Source organism: Artibeus jamaicensis, unplaced genomic scaffold (genome assembly GCF_021234435.1).
Source record: "Artibeus jamaicensis isolate MK-2021 breed Jamaican fruit bat unplaced genomic scaffold, CSHL_Jam_final contig_240, whole genome shotgun sequence".
Classification (NCBI taxonomy): Eukaryota; Metazoa; Chordata; class Mammalia; order Chiroptera; family Phyllostomidae; genus Artibeus; species Artibeus jamaicensis.
This window is the reverse complement of record NW_026521506.1, coordinates 20,734,046-20,744,065: the sequence shown is the minus strand read 5'-3', so window position 1 is coordinate 20,744,065 and position 10,020 is coordinate 20,734,046. Positions and strand designations below refer to the sequence as shown.

Sequence of the window (10,020 nt, the reverse complement as noted above, 5' to 3'; positions counted from 1 at the left end):
ATGTGAAACAGAGTTAATTCTTGTATTATTATTTATTGATGATTGTATTGTTTTTCATACAAGCCGAAAGCCTACTTTTGCTCCACCCATCCTGCACATTAATATGTCTAGTAGTCATGAACAACTTGAAGAAAGACTTCTACTTAATTGGCCCTATCAAAATGTTGAAACACAGATTTCTGGTCAAGATGGAGATGTAGAAAAATACAGCTCACCTTTTTGCACAACCACATCAAAATTACAAGTACAGAACAACCATTACTCAGAACTGTTGGAAATTGAGTTGAATGGAAATCTAACTATGGAACTAAAGAAACCGCATCCATCCAGACTAATAGGCAACACAGAGATGTGAAGATATAGAGTGGGCTGGTTCCACACCAACAAGTGATGCATAAAAATCTGGGAGGGATATCTCAAGAGCAAGGTGTCCCAGATCTACAGCAGGCCCACCAGCTCAGGGTTCCCATGCCAGGAAGATAAGTCCCCATAACTTCTGCCTGCATAAACCAGCAGGGACTGAGTCAGTGGAAGGAAATTCTGGATTCCCAAGCAGTTCCTTTTAAAGGGCCCATACATGGACTTACTCAGACTCACTCCCAGTGAGCTCCAGCATTAGGGCAGAGGCTTGAAGGGCACCAGTGGTATACAGGGAGGAACTGAAGTGTCTGACATCTGGGCAAGAGCTGAGGAACAGCTTTCTCTCAGACAGAAAGGTGGGCAGAAGCCATTGTTCCTTCTCTGAGCCCTCCCTTCACAGAGCCACACAACTGGCAGGCAGGTGCTATATCTGAGACTCCATCAAGCTGGCTCACAGGGCTTGCTCTGCCTTGGGGAATCCCTGAGGCTCTTCCCCACCTAACTTATGGCCCACCCGAGCTGTTAACAGTGGCTTTTCCATAGGAAAAGCTGGTCTTAGGCTCAGGCTTCACGTCTTCCTAAATCCTCTCAAACAAGCAACAACCAGCCTCAGCAAGCCCCCAGTCCCTATACCTTTGGTTAAGCAGGCCCAGGCCTGGCACTTGCAGCAGCTGGCCTTAGGAAAAAAAAACAACTAAACAAAAGGGAGATGAGCAATGTCAGATGCAGAGTTCAAAACCCTGGTTATAAGGATGCTCAAGGAACTAAGTGAGGACCTCAACAGCACAAAAAAGACCAGTCATAAATGAAGGATATACTAAATGGAAATAAAGGACAATTTATAGGCAATCAACAGTAGAATGGATGAAGCCAAGAATCAAAGTAATGATATTGAATAAAAGGAAATAAAAACCTATAAGAACAAGAGAAAAGAATCCAAAAAAAATGAGGATAGTGTAAGGAGCCTCTGGGACAACTTCAAACAAACCAACATTTGCATTATAGGAGTACCGGAAGGAGAAAAGAATGAGAAAGAAGTTGGATATCTATTTGAAAAACTAATGAAAGAAAAATTTCCTTATTTGGTGAAAGAAGTACATATGCAAGCCCAGGAAGCACAGAGAGTCACAAACAAGGTGAGTGCAAACAGGCCCACATTAAGACACATCATAATTAAAATGCCAAAGATTAATTATAAAGAGAGAATCATAAAAGCAGAAAGAGAAAAGCAGTTAGTTTCCTACAGGGGAATTCCGATAAGACTGTCAGCTGTTTTCTCAAAAGAAATTCTGCAGCCTAGAAGGAATTGGCAAGAAGTACTCAAAGTGATAAAAAGCAGGCACCTAGAACCAAGATTACTCTACTCAGCAAAGCTATCATTTAGAATCAAAGGGCAGATAAAGTTTCCAGGGTAAGAAAAAACCGAAGGAGTGTATCATCACCAAACCATTATTATACAATATGTTAAAGGGACTTATCTAAGAAAAAGAAGATCAAACTATGAACCATAAAATAGCAATAAACCCATACCTATCAACAGCTGAATCTAAAAAACATACTAAGCAAACAAGAAGAAGAGAGACAGAATCATGGATACGGAGAGCCTTTTGATAGTTGCCAGATGGGACGGGATCAGGGGTAATGAGTGAAGAGGTGAGGGGATTAAGAAGTACAAATTGGTAGTCACAGAGTAGCTATGACGATGTAAAGTACAGTATAGGAAATGGGGTAGCTAAGGAATTTATACACATGACCCCTGGACATGAACAAAAGGGAGAAGATTGCCTGAGGGAGTGGGTGGTGCTTAGGTCAGGGAGGCAAAGAGGGAAAATCAGTACAACTGTAACAGCATAATCAATAAAATAATTTTTTGCATTTTTAATTGTTCTTCAAGTACACTTGTCTCCACTTTCCCACCCTCCATCCTCTCCCCTTTGGCTTTGTCCATAGGTCCTTTATATGTGTTCCTTGATGACCCTTCCCCTTTTTTTCCCATTATCCAAAAATATGGAACGCTTCATGAATTTGCATGTCATCCTTGCACAGGGTCCATGCTAATCTCTCTGTATTGCTCCAATTTTAGTGTATGTACTACCGAAGCAAGCACTAAAATATAATTTTTTAAATGTTAAAACATCATCATAAGTAGTGGGAAAAAAATAGCTGGAATGAGAAAGATGTGTCCACAGACAGAGAATGTACTACAATAGTTCTTTCTTTCAAGCCATAAATCTAGCAGTTTAATTTGTCAGATTCAAGTTTACATGAAAGCTAAGCTAGCAGTGATAATTTAATTTTCAACACCAATGCTAAATGGCATTTAATGCAGTTAAAGCTAATACACTTAATGCCCAAGGCCACACCTACAGGAATGGAGCAGTTTTCATCAAATTCTGCGGAGGGATAAATGGTTTATTTGGTTGCCTGCTTCAGTTTGCAGCAAAGTTCCAAGCACTGAAAACAGAGTTTTGTGAATAAATTGTTTTCTCAGGCTAGACATTTCCCATAGACATACATATGGATGTGGTTTCACTCCTGCTGTTTCAACACAGATGGGTACCTCTTCCAGCCACGCTAACTGCTTCAGTCTAATGAAGTAACATGATTTGAGCTCACTTATGTGTAAACAATATTAGGGAGTGTCAAGAAAAAAAACATTCCTCCCAATGAAAGATGATGATTTTTAGAGGCATGCATGTAATAAATACAAATTACACATATAATAGCAATAGGGACGCAACATATATGATAATATAAACCTGATTTTGTAAAAACTCTAAGATTTCCGGTTACCTGTTTAAGACAATCTAAATCAAAAACATTTAGGTGGTGAAGGGAACTTTTAAGATACATTAACCAAGTCATGCACAGGTTACCTCTGACAATTCAAGGCATAGCACAGAAAGGCATTCAAAAGAAGAACTAAAGGTCCCAAAAGATAGTAGACATTTACTGAAGTAGATGGCCTTTGTCATAGTCTATAGGCAAAAATATTTTAAATCTTATTTCTTGCATAGGTTACAAACTTTTCTACATTCTTTATAAATTTTGAGAAAAGTGGGAAGCCAATTTTCAAATTGTTTCAAAATCACCATATATTATTCCCTTAAAATTCCACTGTTCACGCCTTTATTTTTCCACACTTTCTTCTGACCCATTTTGTCTCCACTGTTATTCCTCAAACATTAACGACTCAACAACACTTTGTCTAAATATTAATTATGAAATACAAAGGTAGATCACTAGCAAAAGGAAAAAGATTCAGTGAAAATGAAAATGAAATGAAAAAAATGAAAAAGTTAATTAAAAGGAAAATAAAGAATAAGTATGGTAGCCATGAAATCTACTCTCTTTACTGGGGCTCACAGAACTCCAACTACAGAGATTATACGAGGTCTGTCCAAAAGGTATCCAGCATGTCATATGAAGAATAGAGACATTTATTTTAGAAGATACAAGACACAAGAAACACTGTACATAGGACAATGACGCCTCAGTCTCCTTCAAAGTAGGCACCTTGGGACCTCACACACTTCTCCCAGTCACCATCAGCTGCCCCATTGTATTTTCCTGGATCTCACTGATGGTCTGAAATCTCTTCCCTTTCAAAGGTAATTTTAGTTTGGGGAAAAGCCAGAAATCACAGGTCACCAAATCTGGGCTGTAGGGAGGCTGAGTCACCTGGGTAATTGGATGTTTTATCAAAAAACTGTATGAGACATGATGCATGAGTGAGCACATTGTCATGATGAAGCTGCTAATCACCAGTTACCTATAGCTGTGGCCTTCTGAATCATCCAAATAGTTTCTACAGAGGAATGTTCAAGCTTCATGCAAACTCTGATGCAGATTCATTGCTCCACTTGCTCAGTCATTTTGAATGTTACAGCCACACAGTACACATGCTCACTCAACATTGTCCACCATCCCCACTGACTTGTACAGTGAAGTCATCATTGTTCACGCATGCGCATTCCAGTCCACCCTCCTTGGCTGCCAAGTTACATCGATGTCACACAAACTGTTCTCATAACATTAACAATGGCTGGACTTTTCCACACAAACTTCGTATTTCACAGTCACAGCTGTGCTCTGAAATGCATTGCTGTATTTGCACTGAAGCCACATTTTCAATGAGCACTCCTAGGCAGTGACTGAACAAGGCAGGTGTACTTAAGTTATATAAAGCAGGCCCAATCCTGGGATATGAAGGACTCCTCCAACAGCCAGCCTTAGTTCAAGGACCACCCCCCACTGGCTTAACAAACTTCATGGGAACTTCACTGAGTCAATAGATTCTTTCACCTACCCTGGCCAGTGTAGCTTAGTGGAATGAGTGCAGGCCTGTGAACCACAGGGTCACCAGTTTGATTCCCAGTCAGGGCACATGCCTGGGTTGTGAGTTGGGTCCCCAGTTGGGTGCCTGTGAGTTGGGTGCGTGTGAGTTGGGTGCATGTGTGAGATCCCCTCCCATCTGGTGTGTGAGAGGCAACCACACATTGATGTTTCTCTCCCTCTCTCTTTCCTTCCCCTTTCTCTAAAAATAAAATCTTTAATTAAAAAAAAAGATTCTTTCACCCATTCTTTCATATCTCCTTCACAAGGATTAATCTGCATCATTGACCTTTTAGCAATCCCAGCCTCCCCTGGCAACCTTCACCTTCCCTCACGGCCATTCTTCCTAATAACTCTGCATATCTAATTCCTTCTTGGCATCTGTTCTTGGGAACCTGAACATGGTACCAAGAGTAGTCTGAGAAAGGTAATAAGAAGGGGATTTGGGATTGGCTTACTTGTGACCCAGTGACTGGCACAGAATGGTAATAAAATTACTAAGGATTTCCTAGTGCTGACCTGGGAAATATCTCAGTGAAGGGAAATGCTATTGCAGGTGTGACAATTCAGGCATTTGAGACATATGGGTGTAACAATACCTGTGTAAAGAATAGAGTTAGCTGGTTACCTGATAAGTTACACTGATGTCCTGAGGAGAATTAATAAGAGTCTGTGGGCCTTTAACAAGCAGTTAATGGCCGAGTGTGAGAACAGCAAGGCCCAGAGGGTAGCTCACAAACAGGCCATTACCACCCGCAGTGAAGAGCAAACACAACTAAGGAACTGTTAAAGATTCTGTGTGTGTGTGTTTAATTAATTTATTTTTTAAATTACTTTATTGTTGTTCAGTTACAGTTGTCTGCATTTTTCTCCCTACCCCAGCCTAAGCCACCTCCCTCTTTTACTTCCAGACTCCCCCTTGGTTTTGTTTTTTGTAAGGACCTGTTAAAGATTCTTACTAGAGTTATGCTGGTGGTCACATTATAAGTATATAAATGTCTAATCACTATGGTATACACCTGAAACTAACATAATTCTGAATGTTCACTGTAATTGAAAAGTAAAATGTTAAAAATAATTAGGAGAATAAAATTTAGAGGTAGAGGATCAAAGATGTTCAGGCACAGACGTTCCTGGGCTTATATTAGAAGCCAGGGAAAAGCTATTGCGATATTATTCAGTGAGGAGAAAATACCTGAGTTGTCCTAGCAGATGGTAGAAGAAGAAATAAAGGGGCTAAGGGAGGGAGTGTGAATGGGGGAATGGTAGAATACGGAGCTCAGCAAATCTTCTCCCCAAAGACAATTATAAAACTGGACAGAGTTGTCATAAACAGCGATTACAGGTCTCCAAAAATTGAGCAAAGGCATACAACATATTGAAAATCGTTTATATAAAGGAAATATACTGAACTTCAGCAAGAGCAGTGGGGAAGGGGTCTTTTATGTTGAACTCCCACTCTTACCAGTTCTGACAGAATTATTACAAAAACCAGCAACTCTGCTGCCAGAGGGCACTGACTTGAGAAAAAGGTTGAAGCCTGGGGGCTTGTCCAAAGTAACAGAGCTTACTGGTAAACAACTGGGGCAGGACAAGATCAGAGCTACTTGAGACTACAATCTGGCTGTAACATGCCAGCCAGAAATGTAAATAAAAACAAAAGAGCTATCACGGGCCTTGATAAGCTGCCAGAAGTCTCTGCTGTCCCACGTCCCGAAAGGCTGTGTACATGTGTTAAGGCTGCTTGTCGTACACAGGTGCGACCACAGAAGATCCCAGAGATCTACTTGCTGTTGATCTACTTGCTGTTGCTGTTGAGTATGAGGCCTTGCACAAAGGCAGAGAAGACCAGAAGAGATCCAGCAGAAATTAACAGCTGGGGAAGACTTGCAGGCTGCCTCTATTTTGAAAGCAGTTTAAACAGATCCATCGGCAAGAGCAGAAGCCTACTGACTCAAGATGTTTAAGCAAAACCTCTGAATAATCACTGGCGGACCACTATATTTAATAATCCAGTCACAGCTCCTGGGAAACCATGCCAAAGAATGAAAACAATTGGGCAGAGATGGTGCAGAGAAAACAGGCGCTATAAAATAGTTGAGGTAATTTACTAAGCAGCAACAGACAAAAGCAACAACTTCTAAGAGGAGAGACGAGAATCCATATTTGCTGCAACATATTATCTAAATGTCCAGTTTACATCAACATTTTACAGAACACAAAGAAACAAAGAACTCTCTACACAGAGGAACAGAAGCAGTCAATAGAATTAAAATGGTATAGTAGAAAACATCTAGTTAATACAAAACATGGTAAAAATGAACAAAAAAACTATAAAAAGATATGTGACAGAGAAAACAAGCAGCAAAGTAGCAGAGTAAATCCAATGATATCAATAATTATATTAAATGCAAAAGGGTTAAACATAAATCAAAATGCAGATTCTCCAAATGAATTTAAAAATACAATCCAATTATTTTCAGTGTACAAGAGACACACTTTAGATTAAGGACATGAATGTGTTGAAAGTAACAGGGTAAAAAGGACATACCATGTACACAGAAAACCAAAAGGGAACTGGAGTGGCAAGACTAATACCACAATACAAAAGTAACTTTAAGACCAAAATTACTAGAGATAAAAGGGACATTTTAGAAAATGTCAGTTTATCAGGAAGCTATAACAAAAGAAATACATACCTAACAACCCAAAGTTCACGAGACAAGATCAGACAGAATCAAAAGGGAAAATAGAGAACTGAACAGTAAAAGAGACTTCAGGGTCCTCCTCTCAATAATTGATCAACAGAAAAGTAGCAATGATTTAGAATACTAGAATAACAGTATCCACAAACTCAGCCTGACATTTGTAAAACATCCCACTCAACAATAGCGGATTCCAGCAGGTTAAGCCACCAAGACCTGCTGAGTTGACAGCTGGGGGCTGGGCCAATTTAGGAAGGACAGTGGAGACAGGAGAGGATGTGTACCGGTTGTGGTCCCAAGAGCAACTGCAATGACTGGGGTTGTAATTCATCCCACTAACCTCTCTCTTCTGAGTTTTTCTCAGAAAAACAATGTATGTAGAAACCATGGAGCAGCTGTTCCCTAAACCCACATGGAAAATTCAATCTGTGCAAAGCAATGGAAGGGCTTTGGCGATCATAAAAATGCACCATTGAAATCCCCATTACCAGAGAGTAAAAATGACTAATGGCCCCAGCTACTGGGTTCTGAATTCATCACTACGTTCAGGCTGAGGCTAGTGCACTTCCAGTGACCGAGCAACAGGCACACCCATGGGCAGACCCATCTTAGACAATGGCAGGTATCCTTGAGCTATTAAGAAAACCCTGTGAAAGGTTTGGAAAATATTCTAGGTCCCTAATGTTCAAAGCATTGTGTAGGCCCACTGCACTGAGTTGAAATGACTACATCACGTCGGGCTTATGCTTCGGCCAGCTTCAGGAACCCCCAGAAACCAGCCCTACACCTGCCTCCCACACACAGGAAACATCACCACCAGCGGCACCCCAAAACATACACTGATTAATGACTTCAGTCCCTTGGAGATGATGTCAAAATTATAAAAAGATGCCTGTCTTGGATTTAAAATTATGGTTTTATTTTAGCTCTCTATAAGTGTAAGAAATTAACACATGGATATGATACAGCAAAAAGAGCAGTAGGCAAGAAGTCAGAAACAGCCCTGGCTGGTGTAGCTCAGTGGATTGAGCGCGGGCCTGTGAAGCAAGGGGTCACCAGTTAGATTCCCAGCCAGGGCACATGCCTGGGTTGCAGGCCAGGTCTCCAGTGAGGGACACATGAAAGGCAGCCACGCACTGATGTTTCTCTCCCACTTTTTCTCCTTCCCATACCCTCTCTCTAAAAATAAATAAATAAAATATTTTTTAATAAACAGAAATTTAAAAAAAAAGTCAGAAACAGTGATCCCAGTTTGGTTACCAGGAAGCTGTGTGAACTGGGGAAAGGTCCGCTTGTTGTCTGGGCCTCACTTTCCTCGTGCAGAAAACAAGAAGTTTGGATTTGATTATCTCTAACCCCTCTTCCCTTTAGATCTAAATGTGATTCTGTGAACAATCCATTTCCTTCCAGTTCAATCTCTGGGATTACCCCGTCACGCATAGCCTTAAATGACCACAAGGTGTCAGAATACGCTCATCTAATACTCAAATAGTCCTCGACAATTGTGCTTGTTATGCATTCAACTAGAAGACTAATTTGCATATACCTCACACACTTGAAAAACTTTCATAACCCTATCAAAGAGATCAGGCAAATATTACCAAGAAAATTTGACCTAGATAATAGGGAGTAATAGTTCCTATCACCCTTAGCTTCTTCCAAACATTGCATGCTTATTTTCTCCACTAAGTGTTCATTTGCACTATTTTTATTCCTGAAATCTCAATCTTACCCATTGTTCAAAAATAGCTCTACCTGTTTATAATAGCAATAATAATAATGTCTAGAAATAAACCTAACACAAAATACCTAAGACTTACATGAATGCAACTATAATTACTAAAGGGTATGAAAGATGAGGAGGATAATTGAAAACATCTCCCATGGTCTGCAAAGGTCAGTTCTGCACAAATTAATTTTAATTCAATACATTTTTCCCATTAAATCTGGAAATCTCACTCTAACTATTTATCCAGAAGAGAAAATAGGCAAAACTGATTGGAATGTTTTTAAAACTATAAAAACTGCTGAAAAAAGATAAGGAAGTTGCACACACCTTACAAAATATCAAAACGCTTTAGACTAGTCATTGTAACAGTAAAACAGCACAGGACAAGGACGACAGATCCATGGACCAGAGTGGAGTCCAGAAGCAGATTCTGCATATATAGGAATTCAGTGTATGATAAAGTCTGAATTTATAATAAGTGAAAAAAGGATCCCTTAAGTAGTAACTGCAAAATCGACTATACTTGGAAAAATAAAATGAACTGAATTCCTAATCACATGAGTCTTTAAGGGAGACTCTTTTACATTTTTTCCTTTGATTGATTCCAGAAAGAGGGGAAGGGAGGGAGTAAGAGAGGGAGAGAAACATCATGTATGAAGTGTGAGAGAAACATCAATCAGTTGCTTCTTACCCATGCCCCGACTGGGGACTGAACCCACAACCCAGGAATGTTACCTGACCAGGAATTGAACCTGCAACCCTTTGGTTTGTGGAACAATACCGAGCCAACCAAGCCACACTGGCCAGGGCTGCAGCTCTTTCTTTTTTTTTTTTAAGTGTTATATAATACAGAAATAGGAAAGAACAAATACCTTACTTCTATGCGTTTCA

The 10,020-nt window shown here is 40.0% G+C and overlaps 1 non-coding gene across 1 annotated transcript; it reads right to left on the bottom strand.

Moving 5' to 3' along the window:
• Positions 1–2,361: 2,361 nt before the first annotated feature.
• Positions 2,362–2,467, bottom strand: LOC119045258 (U6 spliceosomal RNA). Its single transcript, XR_005081758.2, has one exon. It is a non-coding gene; the product is annotated as a U6 spliceosomal RNA (small nuclear RNA).
• Between the last annotated feature and the right edge of the window lie 7,553 nt (positions 2,468–10,020).